The 15351-nt window shown below is 38.5% G+C and overlaps 1 protein-coding gene across 1 annotated transcript in view; it reads left to right on the forward strand.

Annotated features, from left to right (window-relative positions):
• The first annotated feature begins 365 nt into the window (after positions 1-365).
• Positions 366-15351, forward strand: part of LOC121855678 (AUGMIN subunit 3-like) — a 122007-nt gene continuing 107021 nt past the window's right edge. The window contains exon 1 of the mRNA XM_042350752.1: positions 366-496. The gene's annotated coding sequence lies outside the window, so the exon portion shown is untranslated. The remainder of the gene's footprint in view (positions 497-15351) is intronic.

A 15351-nucleotide genomic window follows, 5' to 3' on the forward strand; every position in this document is an offset into this window, starting at 1 on the left:
AGTTTAGGTTGTTAGCTTAGATTAGTTAGATTATGTTTTATTTTTTTTAGTTTTGGTTGTTTGGTTAGTTTAGTTTGGTTATGTTAGTTTAGGTTGTTGGGTTAGTTTAGGTTATCCCAGTTGGTTAGGTTTGTCCAGGTTAATTTAGGTTGTTGGAATAGTTCAGGTTAGTTATGTTAGTTTAGTTTAGGCTGGGCTATGTTAGTTTAGGTTAGGCTCTGTTATATATTCCTTGTCCATATGATTTATATTGTCATATATATTCTTAAAACATCCTCAACTTTATTGTGGTCGTACATAGTTTTACAGCCACTATTAATCCATGTTACATCATATTAATTAAATTTGATAAATTAATATTGATGAACTTATTATTTGTCTTCAGCCAGAACAGGAGGCTAAGTTCTTCTCCCAGTTGGAGCTTGAGGAGTGGTGCCAGGAGGAGTCCAAATTCACAGATACTCTTAAGACTTACATTAGAAGACAGTTCAGGGAGGTAAGTGAAGGCAATTCTCATATTAACCCTTAATGTTGGTGTTAGCCAAATAAAATGTTACAATGTTTATTGTAATTAATATATATGACTTTCAACCGGCCAATCACTGCTTTGGAGAGTGCTAGATCTTCCTTAGTTAAAATATATATATATATATACCGTATATCTCGGCCTATAAGGCGTCGGGGTACATAAGACGGCCCCCCCAAATTTCCATTTAAAAAGTAGCTTTTGAGCTCTATTCGCTGTATAAGACCAGTACCCCAAATGTGACACTTACCCACTGACTCAGTAGTCCTTTACCAACCATCCTTAGTTTTTTAAAATAAGGCCAATTCACTTCAAGTAATGTCATCAAATGTTACCCGCTGGTGTAGTGTAAACACTAGTGACGTCACTTAAGTGTCTGCTATTTACCGGTAACTGGAACTAATGTCTGTGTCGAGTAAAATTTTTCCATTTACTTGAAATGGATTTACCGATATATTTGTTTATTTATTTAATTATAATATACTGTAACATATTAAACACACTGCAAGTATTTTCTTTAATTTATATGCTTGCTTCGAACGAGACGATCGGTGGTGGGAGTGTTCCCTCGTCTCGGTGGTGGGACTGTGTTCCGACTGTTTATACAACAGCTACCACCGTATTCTAATTGTGGTGTTTCATTTGGATTTGAGTGAAAAAGATTACGTACTTACTACATACATTTTACACAAACATATATATATATATATATATATATATATATATATATATATATATATATATATATATATATATATATATATATATATATATATATATATATATATATATATATATATATATATATATATATATATATATATATATATATATATATATATATATATATATGCAAGTAAATCACTGTGGGTGCGTGTGATCCAGGTATATGCTGATAACCACAAGGAAAGAAGAAAACACGAGGTTCCCAAGCGCTTTCGTGTAATTCACATCTTCAGGGGTGAGTACAGACTAAGGAGAAGTACAAAACAAGGTGTATATATACAGAGGAGGATGAGATCAGGTCCACAATGGTCATGTATTAGGTAATGACCCTACTAATCTTTAAAAAGCACCGCAACGGTCAGTAGTCAGGTCAGAGGGTAAGGTAGTAGCCTTCTCACCTTGTATATATATATATATATATATATATATATATATATATATATATATATATATATATATATATATATATATATATATATATATATATATATATATATATATATATATATATATATATATATATATATATATATATATATATATATATATATATATATATATATATATATATATATATATATATATATACAATATTACCGCTTAGCGCTTTCACTTATTTGCATATCACCTTGATTACTTGAAACTGAACTTTTCATAGCATTTTTTCATCATATACATGGTAGTGTCGTACAAAGCTATTTTTAGATTCGCACCACCCCACCACGCCACCCTGCCTGACTGCCTGTTTTAGCTCATAAAATTCATACAAATTACCCGGTCAGAATATAATTTACATTGCTGGAATTCTTATAATTTGGTGATCATTTTGAATATAAACAACATATATTTTGCATTAAACATACAATTTTTAGATAAAAATTGTTCTCTAGGTAATTATGTTATCTTTTGTCCAAAATATATGACATTTATATTCAAAATATTCCTGGTCTTACAAGGAATCCAGCAATGTCAATTATATTATCCTAACTTTAATCTGAGGTATTATTTAATACTAAATGTTAAAAACTCTTGAATGGAGGATTGGTGGGGGGTGGGGGGGAGGGTTGGGACTGACCACGCGGTTGGAAGAGGGGGGAAGGCAAGGTGGGGTACTTTGATTGACAGATAGTGTCGAAGAATATATTTTTTTTTTATTAACTGAAGATATTTGTTTTAGCTCATAAAATTCATACAAATTATCCGGCCAGAATATAATTTACATTGCTGGAATTCTTACAATTTGCTGATCATTTTGAATATAAACAACATATATTTTGCATTAAACATACAATTTTTAGATAAAAATTGTTCTCTAGGTAATTATGTTATCTTTTGTCCAAAATATATGACATTTATATTCAAAATATTCCTGGTCTTACAAGGAATCCAGCAATGTCAATTATATTATCCTAACTTTAGTTTGAGGAATTATTTATTACTATACCTGGTTTTCCCCCAAAAATTTCTCAGAGGGAAGAGCCAGTGAGTGTAGTGTGAGAAGAGGGGGAGGGAGTTGAGTCCATTATTTGAATGGACATTAACTTGGCGACTGTATTTCTCTATTTCTCTTAAGTATTAATTGTGTGCATGTACCATCATAAAATTAAGATGTTATTTTTACTACAACATAGTTATTTGTCGTCAAAAAGTGGAGTTTGGGGGTCGGGCTGGGTTCTATTGGAATTAATCCCATATGTTCTGTTATTCACTTAACGCGGTTTTCACTTAACGCGGGACCCTCTGGGTTCAATTGACCGCGTTAAGTGGGGTACAACTGTATATATATATCTATCATGTAAATCCACAATGAAAACGTGGATAAGATAAATCTTGATAAAATCACACGGGAAAATGGAAACAACGGAGCACCTTAGCTTTCGTCTTTATTCAAGACATCTTCAGAGGCAACTGGACTACATGGACAGAGAGAGGCTTAAATATACAGGGTGACCTTAAAAACATGAGGTCAGGTCATAATGATGTCATCCACTAATCCCCACACCAACACACACGTAGAGGAGCTTAAGAGAAGGGGGTGACGTGACTAGTCAGGTCAGGACAAAAATAAGGGACCCACAAAATAACTATCATACATCTAGATCAAAGGTTTTCAAAGCATTTTTAACCTTGGGCCACTGACAAATAAATTTATGTAACATATTATCAGTTTTGAACTGACCATCACTAAGGTTTATTGATTTTAATTCCTTAATCAAACTAGCTTCAACCAGAAGTCTTTCTGTGACACAAGATGATTTAAATACTTCTAAGCTTTTTTCCCAAGCAATGGGGTGATTATTATTCCTAACATGAACGAACAAGGCACTGCTTTCAGATGCTGTTCTGATATTATACTTATGTTGTTTGATTCTGAGCTGCAGTGTTTTTCCTGTTTGTCCTACATAATTACAATTACATTTGCTACATGGAATACAATAAACACTTCCATTTACATTCAAACTTGGGCTATTCCTTATTAACATATTGGTAATGGTAGAGTCATACTTGAAAACAACATTAATATTTAGAAGCTTGAGGGACCGAACTAACGGGACAAGTTCATTACGATAGGGCAGAGTCAAAATATTCTTAAGTGTAGGAACTTGTCTGGTTTGAGAGGAATGAAAGGATTTTTTAGCCCTTTTAAAACAAAGATCAACAAACACAGAAGGGTATCCGAGTTTCTGTGCAATGGAACGAATGTGTTTCAATTCATCGTCAATAAATTCAGAGTCACAAATTCGCAGACATCTTAAGAATATAGCAGAAAAAACTGACATTTTGGTAGACTCAAGGTGATTCGATAAATAGTGAATGAAACTGTCTATCTGTGTGGGCTTTCTATATACTTTAAATTTATAGTTTTGGCCATTTCTCATGATAAGCATATCAAGGAATGGAAGGGATCCATTTATTTCTCTTTCAATTTTGAATGTGATACTTGGGACAATATCATTAAGCTTGTCTAAAAATTCCAATGGGTCACTGTTTCTAGGCCAAAGACAAAGAACATCATCTACATATCTATACCATGGAGGAATAAAGTCCACTATATTGGGTAGTAATCTAGACTCAAAAAACTCCATATAAATACAGGCTAGAGGAGCAGAAAGACAATTACCCATGCTCATGCCAAATATTTGCTTGTAGTGCGGTTAGCCAGTGGACATTAAGCTTGTTTCTGTCCATATTCTTGTAGGCGTGCTGCTTGCGGGCTGTGTGAATCACCGATAACTTTGGTTTACAGGTACCGGAGGCATTGGTGGTAAACAGGACGGTGATGCATTCCTTCTGCATCTTCCGGCCCCGAATCTTGCTGGCATTCTTTACAACAAAGGTCTTGGACGGTAGCTTTTTCCAGAAAAGACCAGATTCGTCCATGTTAAACACCTGGTCGTCGGTGTACTGTCCTTCCTCCATAATCTCACATAAGAATGGAGGAAAATTTCTAGCCGCCACACGGTCAGCACTCGCTTCCTCACCACCAATGTTGATGTTGGTGATCTTGTTCCTCTTCTTAAACCTATGCAGCCAACCAGAGGCAGCATTGAAGGGTTTGGGCTCTGCAATTCCCAGCTTACTTGACACTGCTGCGTATAGCTCACGTGCGTACTCCTGCACTGAGCGCGTGTCCACCGCCATGTTGCGTCGCGACTGACGAATCAAATAACTCACCAGCAAATTTTCCACTTTTGCCAGCACCCTGTTCTGGCAATACCTGATTGTTGAAGCACCTGCAGACTTTGTGATTTTCATGTGCTCTTTGATCTTGGCTGCATCCTTCTTGATAGTGCGAATCGTAGATTCGTTGACGCCATGCTGGCGCGCGAGATCAACTTGCCGTGTTCCTTTCTCCAAATCTTGAATGATCTGGTACTTCACTTCGTAGCTTAGACCACGGCGTGTCTTCTTGGGCTTAGGGTGGCTGGGTCCAGGTAAGGAAAGGTCTCTCTCTGGTGGCGGTGGTGGTCCGGCGGAAGCCATTTCACAGAACAATGGGTTCACGTATACACGGAGCGGCCTGGAGGGATGAAACTGCCGCGGCTAGGTCAAGCGTCGTCTTTCCTCCCTCCCTCCCTCCCTCCCCCGGGTGGACACGTCATAATACTTTAAGCCAATTACAGCTAGCAGCAGAGGGGGGTAGGGATGCATGGCCAATCACAGTCCGATACGTCATATGACGTCAGTGATAACGCAACAAAGACATACACTGCGCAACCTTACCGCGCGGCGTGCCCAAACGGAGGGAGGAGGCGGGTGGGGCGAATCTAAAAATAGAGTCTCGAGCCGGACACTCACCGCGTATATGTGGAAAAAACCCGCGTTAAGTGAAAGTTCGGCTCTGGCGAGGCACTGCGTATACAGTAAAACGCGCTAAGCGAAACCGCGTTAAGCGGGGTAATACTGTATTTATTTAATATACTCATTCACACTATTTTATAATTGCAGTCATGTACTGAATATTTTATGTACACAAAATAAATGTTAAATGAATTATTTATGGTGCATTAGGGTACTGGCTACTTCAGACACAAAGACGGTCTATAAATAGCCTTCTTATCTAGGTACCCTCCGTCTCACCCTGAGCCAGAGGGAAGGGTCTTGGTAAATAACATTTGTTTGCTTAGTTTCCATTTACTTGAAATAGATTTACCGAATTATTTGTTTATTTATTTATTTATAATATACTGTAATATATTAAACACACTGTAATTATTTTCTTTAATTTATAAACTTGTTTTGCGACAAAGGAATGTTCTCCAGTAGTGTTTCATTAGGATTTGAGTGAAAAAATATTTCGTACTTACTACATACATTTATTACACAAACATATTTATATATACTGTATGTATACATATATACACATGCACACATTTAATTTACCAATTCACAATATTTTAAAAGCAAATTACCCGACAAGTTAAAAATGTTCTTAGCACATGATTATTACTGACGTCATCATGTATTAAAAACCTTCAAAATCCACATCATCAACATCTGATATCATAAGTTCTTCAAGTACATCCTGAGATACATTTATGGCTGCTTCATCATAAGGATCAAACTCCAAATCAGATGACGTGGCTTCGGCTTCTGTTTCATCCTCGTCCTCCCACAACATATCATCCTCCATACCATCCATTGAATTAGATATTCCGCACTTTTTAAAAGACTTGATAACTGTTTCCACATTAATATCATTCCATGCCTTGATAACAAAATCACACAGTACATCCAGTTCGGGAGCACGCATATTCCCACCTTTCGTGTTAGACTTTTTGCCGCTGATCATCCACTTGTTCCATTGTTCACGAACGCGGTCCTTGAATGGTTTGTTTAGACAAACATCAAGTGGTTGTACCACTGAAGTTAATCCACCAGGAATAACTGCAATGTCACTGTTGTTCCTCGCCATGCTGGTTTTTGTTCCCTCTGTTAAATGACTCGCGAACATATCCCATACTAAGAGGCTACGCTGTTTTCGAAAGCCACCAGGTCGCCTACACCATATATGATCAATCCATAACTTTATTCCTTGTTCGTCCATCCACCCTTTCTCGTTGACGTGAACAAAAACTCCAGCCGGGAACTTGATTTTGGGCATTGTTTTCCTCTTGAGAATTAGCATTGGGTTCAATTTGGTTTCGTCTGCCATGCATGAAAGTACTACTGTAAACCGTGTCTTTTCGTGTCCTGTAGTTTTCACTAACACTGTTTTTGCACCCTTTGTATCAACAGTATGATTACCGACCATGTCGAAGTTCATAGGTGTTTCATCCATGTTCCCGATGTTGCTTAATGGATAACACTGTTTCTTACGTTGTTGTATAATGTAGCGATGGAAATTAACAATTTTACAGTTAAGATCTGCTGGTAATTTTTGCGCTATTTTTGTCTTCTGCTTCAGTACCAGATTGCTTCTTTCCATAAAACGACTACACCATGAAGCCGTGGCTTTGAAGTCTTTGCTCTGCTCTTGATTTTGTTTAGCCCACTTAAGTGCCCAAATACGTATCATGTTTCTTGATACAATATATCCAAGTTTGACGCTGCTCATGGACCATGCCTACTGCGTGCTTCTCTAGAATCGGCCAGTGTGCAGTGCCTCTTCTCATTGCACATTTATTCCTGGGCATACTTCATAGCAAGTGTTCCTTTGATCTCCAATCCCGCACCATCTTCTCAGTTACACCGTATTCTCTTGAAGCAGCACAATTGTTGTGTGACTGGGCATATGCTATCACTTTCAGCTTAAAACAAGCTTCATATCTCCTGCATTTAGCAATTGGAGCCATGGTGAGGTTTTATGGTAGCTGGATACAGTACAGTTGGTCCTCACATTACGCGGTTAATGTAACCCAGAGGGTCCCGCGGAAAGTGAGGAACGCGGAAAGTGAATAACATAACATATGGGATTAATTGAAATGGAGTCCAGGCCGATCCCCAAACTCCACTTTTTGACGACACACAACTATGTTGTAGTAAAAATTTTATCTTAACTTTATGATGGTATGAAAAAACAAGTAATATAGAAGAGGTTAGGTTAGGAAAGATAAAGGTTAACATAGGAAAAATAAAGAATAGGTTAAAAAACTAAAAATTTTGTGGAACACTTACGGTAGTAGAAGAGATGGGTCGGCATACGGGGATGGAGGCTGGTTCCGAGGCAGAGGGCAGATTACTGGCCCTCAGGTGAATCACCATTACTAGGTGAATCATCATCACTGTCACTTACAGTTGTCAGGGCTTCCCTGACAAATCCCTCAAAGTCAACTTCACTGTCACTATCACTGGCTTGGGCTGGCTGTGGTGGGTTGCGGGTGAAGAAATCTGTTATGCTTTGCTGACGGCTGGCGTTGATGTTGTCGTGATACACCGTGATGTACGGCTCCATAGCCTGCACCAGCCGGTTATGGAAGACTTCATAGCGGTCATCGTCATTGTCGCGGGAAACGACGGACTTAATTTTCTCTGCAAACTCCGTGGCACACTTAATATCACTATGACTTAAACTGTGTTCTTCGGAGACTGACACACCTTCTTCCTCCTCTTCACTGACGTGTTCTTTTTCCATCATCTCGTCGGCAGTCACTTCAGGATCTCTGATCACCTCCAGGATGTCGTCGTTGGTGGTCTCGGAGAAGCCTGGAACTGTAACAGTCTGCGCAGCTTCTCTGGCAAGGTCCACTGCTACTGCAACATTCTGAACCTCACCAGTCACAGATTGACTTCTCCTCTCACCTGGTATTCCATGCAACACATGTCTCCATGCGTGACGAATTGTAGCAATAGACAGCTGATCCCATGACTCCACCAAGATGTCCACAGCTTTCTTGATGTTAAATATTCTCCAGAATTGTTTGAAGAGTATTTTTTGCTGTTCTAACCGTTGTTCCTCATCTTCGTCGCTCTTGCTATCGGTGGTGGTGTCACTCAGGTCACGCAACTCTTCCCTGGTGTTGGTGTAGTCGTTCAGGAGCTGGAATTTTTTTGTTGAGAATGCAGCTTTCACATTGCAAATCAACTCCTGGTCCATGGGCTGTAATATAGACGTAGTGTTGGGAGGAAGGAAGACCACTTTTACGTTGGGGTGACGATCTAACAGTAGGGGCGAGTGTCCTGGTGCGTTGTCCAGCAGCAACAAAATAATAAATGGGACATTCTGTTGCTCACAGAATTTCTTTACATCGGGAACAAAACAGTCATCAAACCAGGAGAGGGACAGTGTAGAGAACATCCATGCCTTACGTGCTGTCAGCCAGTGGACATTTAGCTTGGTCATGTCCATGGTTTTGTAGGCGTGCGGCTTGCGGGCTGTGTGGATCACCGATAACTTGAGCTTACAGGTACCGGAGGCATTGGTGGCAAACAGGACGGTGATGCGTTCCTTCTGCATTTTCCGGCCCCGAATCCTGCTGGCATTCTTCACAATGTAGGACTTGGAAGGTAGTTTTCTCCAGAAAAGACCAGATTCGTCCATGTTAAACACCTGGTCGTCGGTGTACTGTCCTTCCTCCATAATCTCACGTAAAAATGGAGGAAATTCCCGAGCCGCAGCACGATCAGCACTCGCTTCTTCACCACCAATGTTTATATTGGTGATCTTGTTCCGGATCTTAAACCTATGTAACCACCCAGAGGAAGCAGTAAAGGGTTTGGGCTCTGAAGTTCCCATCTTTCGTGCCACTGCCATGTACAGTTCACGTGCGTAGTCCTTCACAGAGCGCGTGTCGACCGCCATGTTGCGTCGCGCCTGACGCACCAAGTACCTCACAAGTAATTTTTCTGTCTTGAGAAGCACCCGGTTGTGAAAATACTTGATCATAGAAGCACCTGTAGACTTTGTGATCTTCATGTGCTCCTTTATCTTGGCTGAATCCTTCTTTATAGTCCGGATCGTAGATTCGTTGACGCCATGCTGGCGCGCGAGATCAACTTGCCGTGTTCCTTTCTCCAAATCTTGAATAATTTGGTACTTCACCTCGTAGCTTAAGGAACGTCGTGTCCTCTTTGGCTTAGTGCCGCTGGGTCCAGGTAAGGAAAGGTTTTTCTCTGGGGGTGGTGGTCTGGCGGAAGCCATTTTACGGAACAATGGATGCGCGTTAATACGGAGTGGCCTTGAGGGATGAGACTGTCGCGGCTAGGTCAAGCGTCGTCTCTCCTCCCTCCCTCCCTGCCCCGGGTGGACACGTCATAATACTTTAAGCCAATTACAGCTAGCAGCAGAGGAGGGTAGGGATGCATGGCCAATCAAAGGTCTTGTACGTCATATGACGTCAGTGATAACGCAACAAAGACACACTGCGTAACCTTACCGCGCCGTTTGCCCAAGCGGAGGGAGGAGGAGGGAGAGGCAGGCAGGCGGGCAGGCGGGTGGCGCGTGGGGCAAATCTAAAAATAGCGTCGCGCCGGACACTCTCCGCGGAATGGCGTTCGCGACCGCGAAATGTGAAAATGTTAGGTTCTGGCAAGGCACCGCGGTAACGGTGAAACGCGGATTGCGGGACCGCTTAATGTGAGGGCCAACTGTATTAATATACCGTAGTGTTCACACGGAGAGAGTGCTATTGCTTATGGAGTGATAACTCAACAACTGGACAAGGCAAATGAGAGAAGGGGTATCACGTTTGGGGATAGATAACATGACCTGACGTGGTCACCTTACACATACAGTATATGGTAATCATTAAGAATCAAACTCCGAATCAGATGACCTGACTTCTTCTTCATCATTGCCATCCTAAATTTACCACTGTCGGTAGTTTCAAGAATTAAAAGAGTCATTTACTGAATATTCTATGTAAAAAAATAATTTTAAATTAATTATTTATAGGAGATAAGTATTATGATCAGTAAATATATGGTATTCCTGGCCACTTCAGACACAAAGACAGGATAAAAATAGCCCATCTCCCCCTCTTACAGCTGCCAATGGGAAGCGTCTTGGTAATTAAATTTGATGTTTATTTTCATTGTCTGATTTATCTTGTATCAAAGTAATATTACTAAAAATTGTGTAGGTAGTACAAGGCTGTGGAGTCGGAGTCGGAGTCGAGGAGTCGGAGGAAATTTCGGCTTGTGGAGTCGGAGTCGGTAAAATTGTCCAGACTCCGACTCCGACTCGCAAAGGTAAAGCGACATCGGAGTGAAAACGCAGCAGCGGTAGACATTAAAAATACGAGATTTCAGCAAGATTTCTTTGGTGCACTGATGGAAGTGGAGAAATTTGACCGGTCTTCAAAAGTGACAGTGGAAGAAGCCATACCTGCTTACCCAGAGATTGTAAAAGATGTAGCTAGAGCTGTGACAGCAATGCCACCCACTCAGGTCAGTGTAGAAAGACTGTTTTCTGCAATGAAAATAATCAGATCAGATTTAAGGGCTTCCATGAAGGAAGATCTGACTGAAGCTATTCTGTTCCTAAGAACAATTATATGAACTCAGGCATATTCATTGCAGTGATTCCACTGATCCCACTAATTTTCTTAAATTATTAAAAGAATTTATTTCCATTTTATAAGCATTATTATGAATTTATTGTAGCAGGCACAGTATAGCACTATAATTTTGGACGATAGTCTCTTCTTTACCATTTGAAATTTTGAATTATATCAAATTTTGTTTCGTTGAAAACTGCACAGAGGCTCTCAGCTACAAAACAATTAGCTACAACCTGTTTTTGGTGAGATTAAGGCAAATTTAATTTAATAACTTAATCATGTAAGGTTTATCCATTTTCCTTAATAAGGTATTCATTTCTTTAATGTACATAAATATATAACTTTACTTTAAAAGGAATTGTAGGATCATCATTTAGATCCACATCAGATTATGAGCTTAAACAAAATTCATATGCTGAGATCGAACTTTTAGATATACATGTAAATGGTGTTTTCTAGTTAATATCTTGAATTCTTAATAAATTTATTTTTCTTTTGATTGAAACTTTGAAAGTCAAGCCTATCATCTTTTTGTAGTTCTTAAATATCGTCCAGATCATTAATAAAGCTGTAGCAGTATAGCCACGGTGTTTTACTTTTTACCTATGCAGGTTACAACATACAAATTACAATTAGGATGGTAGAAATAGTTGTTACAAATAGGCCAAGGAGTCGGAGTCGGAGTCGGAGTCGGAAGCATAAAAATTTGAGGAGTCGGAGTCGGAGTCGGAGTCGAAGGTTTTGTCTTCGACTCCACAGCCCTGGGTAGTAGGCAGCTACCAAACAGGTAGATACTACCGCCTGGGAAGATATTGGAAGCATAATGTGTTGTCTAATGGTAGACCCTGCTGCCATATGGCATCACGAAAATTGTGACCAAGTCCCAGGTTGCTGACCTGACTTTCTGCCTCATTTACACACAATTGCAGTTTCAATTGTTCCTCTTACTTTGACAACACAACATACATACTGTATATTATTTCTCACTTTTGATCTTTTTTTTAAATTTTTGTTACTTAAAATAAGGCCAATTCACTTCAAGTAATGGCATCAAATGTTACCGGCTGGTGTAGTGTAAACACTAGTGACGTCACTTAAGCGTCTGTATTTAACTGTCGGTAGTTTCAAGAATTAACGCAGTCATTTACTGAATATTCTTTGTAAAAAAATAAATTTTAAATTAATTATTTGTAGGAGATAAGTATTATTATCAGTAAATATACCGATACGCATTACTGACCACCTCAACGGCTAAAAATAGCCCAATCTCGCGGTCACTTTCCCTTTCTTGTCTCCTCACTGGCAAATGGGGGGGGGCGTGGGGAGGGGTGTGTGATGATAGCAGCTGTGTTTATTACAGGGTATGTTAGACAGGTTTATAATACATTTTTATTATTTTAATATACCGGTAATCTTAATTTGAATCCAGCTTGCCAAACGTAAGTTTCAGTATAAAATAATTACTGGTAGGACTTTGTGAGTGGCTTACGATGTTTCCATCACCACTCTTGACACAGTAAACCACAATATTTAAGAGGTAAGAATTTTATATCTGTTGATTAAGACGACCCCCTAACTTTGGGCAGATTTTTTTAATGTTCAAATTTCGTCTTATAAGCCGAGATATAAGGTAACATACTGTATTATCAGTTTTGTACTAACCATCACTAAGGTTTATAGAATTCAATTCCTTAATCAAACAAGCTTCAACCAGAAGTCTTTCTTTGACACATGATGATTTGTACACTTCTAAGCTGTTTTTCTAATCCATGGGATGATTATTGTTCCTAACATGAACGAATATTGCACTGCTTTCAGATGCTGTTGATATTGTACTTGTGCTGTTTAATTCGGAGTTGCAATGCTTTCCCAGTCTGTCCTACATACTTTCCATTACAGTTGCTACATGGAATGCAGTAAACACTTCCAATGCTTTTGTAATTTTGGATAAAAGCGACGATAATGATAAGATGAATTCATTACTGTACTAAGTGATGAAAGCTCTTATTGTGAGCTTAGAAAAGATCCCCTGGAATATTTGAATAAGTTATCTAACTCCAAAATGAAGGAGTTATTGAAAAAGAAACCAGATCTCATCAAACAGTTCTCTCATATCAATCTCACTTTACCTTATATGTATGGATTGATCAAAACACTTAAACTTAATAATCCATTACACCCTATTGTGAGTTCTGTGGATTCTGTTACGTACAAATTATTCAAGTGGTTGGTAAGGATGCTATCCCCTCTTACAGGCCAAATATCTAATTCACATATACACAGCAGCAATGATTTAATTGATAAACTCAAGATACACAATGAAAGATGTGACTTAATAAGTTTTGATATAAATTCACTTTTCACTAGAGTACCAATGAATGACCTACTTTCATTCCTTAAAGATACGTTGCCTCTGTTAGATTTAACTATTGAACATGATATATTTCTCAAATTGATAGAGTTATGCATGACTGACCATGTTTTTAGAGCAAATGCAAAGTTTTACAAACAAATATTTGGCATGAGCATGGGTAATTGTCTTTCTGCTCCATTAGCCTATATTTATATGAAGTTTATTGAGGCTAGATTACAACCCAACATAGGTGACTTTATTTCTCCATGATATAGATATGTAGATGATGTTCTTCATCTATGGCCTAGAAACAGTGACTCAATGGAATTTTTAGACAAGCTTAATTATCTTGTCCCTAGTATTACCTTCAAAATTGAAAGAGAGGTAAATGGATCCCTTCCATTTCTTGATATGCTTATCACGAGAAATGTACATAACCAGAAATTTAAGGTGTACAGAAAGCCTACACAAGTAGATTGCTTCATGAGTTTTTTATCGAGTCACCATGAGTCTACCAAAATGTCAGGTTTTTCTGCCTTGTTTTTGAGATGTTTGCATATTTGTGACCTTGAATTTATTGAAGAAGAACTGCAACACATTCAGTCCATTGCACAAAAACTTGGGCACCCTTCATTGTTTGTTGAGTGTTGTTTTAAAAGGGCTAAGAAATCCTTTTATTCTATTCAAACTAGGAAAGTTCCTTCATTAAAGAATATTTTTACTCTCCCTTATCGCAATAAATTTGTCTCATTAGTTCAGTCCCTTAAATTATTAAACATTAATGTTGTTTTTAAGTATGACTCATTTATTACTAATATATTAATTAAGAATAGCTCAACCTTGAATGTAAATGGAAGTGTTTACTGCATTCCATGTAGTAATTGTAATGGAAATTATGTAGGACAGACTGGGAAAGCATTGCAACTCAATTAAACAGCACAAGTACAATATTAGAACGGTATCTGAAAGCAGTGCACTTTTCATTCATATAAGGAACAATAATCATCCCATAGATTGGGAAAACAGTTTAAGGAATGTGTAAATCATCATGTGTCACAAAAAGACTTCTAGTTGGAGCAAGTTTGATTAGAAAAATGAATTCTCCAAACCTGAGTGATGGTCAGTACAAAACTGAAAATATGTTACACAAATTTATTTGTTAGTGCCCCAAGGTTGAAAATGCTTTGAATGCATTTAAGGTAGATGTAGGATAGATGATTAGTGGGTCTCATATTTTTTACTGACTGCACAAGACTAGTTATGTTGCCCGTTCTTTTAAGCTCTTCTTGTGGTTGGTGTGTGGATTAGTGGATGTCATGTTTTTGAACCTGACATCATGTTTTGTAAGGTCACCCTGTGTACCTAAGCTCTCTCTCAATCTTTGTAATTCAGTTGCCTCTGAAAATGTCTTGAATAAAGACGAAAGGTAAGGTTCTCCATTGTTTCCCTTTTTCCTGTGTGATTTGATTAAGATTTATCTTATCCACTTTTCCATTGTGGATCTACATGATACAGTACATTCGGCCCTTAGCATACGCGGGGGTTAGGTAACAGAGATACCTGCGAATGTTAAGAATCTGCGTATTTTGCCCCCAAAAAAAAAACACCCCTGGCTCCCCATGTTCTTATTTAAGTAAAGAGAAACACTATGTACATGTTTACAAACACTTTATTTAATATTAAAATGCAAAAAGAGCTATAAAAACAATTAATAATGTACTGCCTTGAATCCTGGTGCACGGCGTTCTTCTTGGGCAATGTAAGTGTGCTGTGGCATCTTTTTTTAGAACAAACCTCTTGGACAA

The sequence above is a fragment of the Homarus americanus genome, unplaced genomic scaffold (genome assembly GCF_018991925.1).
Source record: "Homarus americanus isolate GMGI-L3 unplaced genomic scaffold, GMGI_Hamer_2.0 scaffold14181, whole genome shotgun sequence".
In the NCBI taxonomy this organism is placed as follows: Eukaryota; Metazoa; Arthropoda; class Malacostraca; order Decapoda; family Nephropidae; genus Homarus; species Homarus americanus.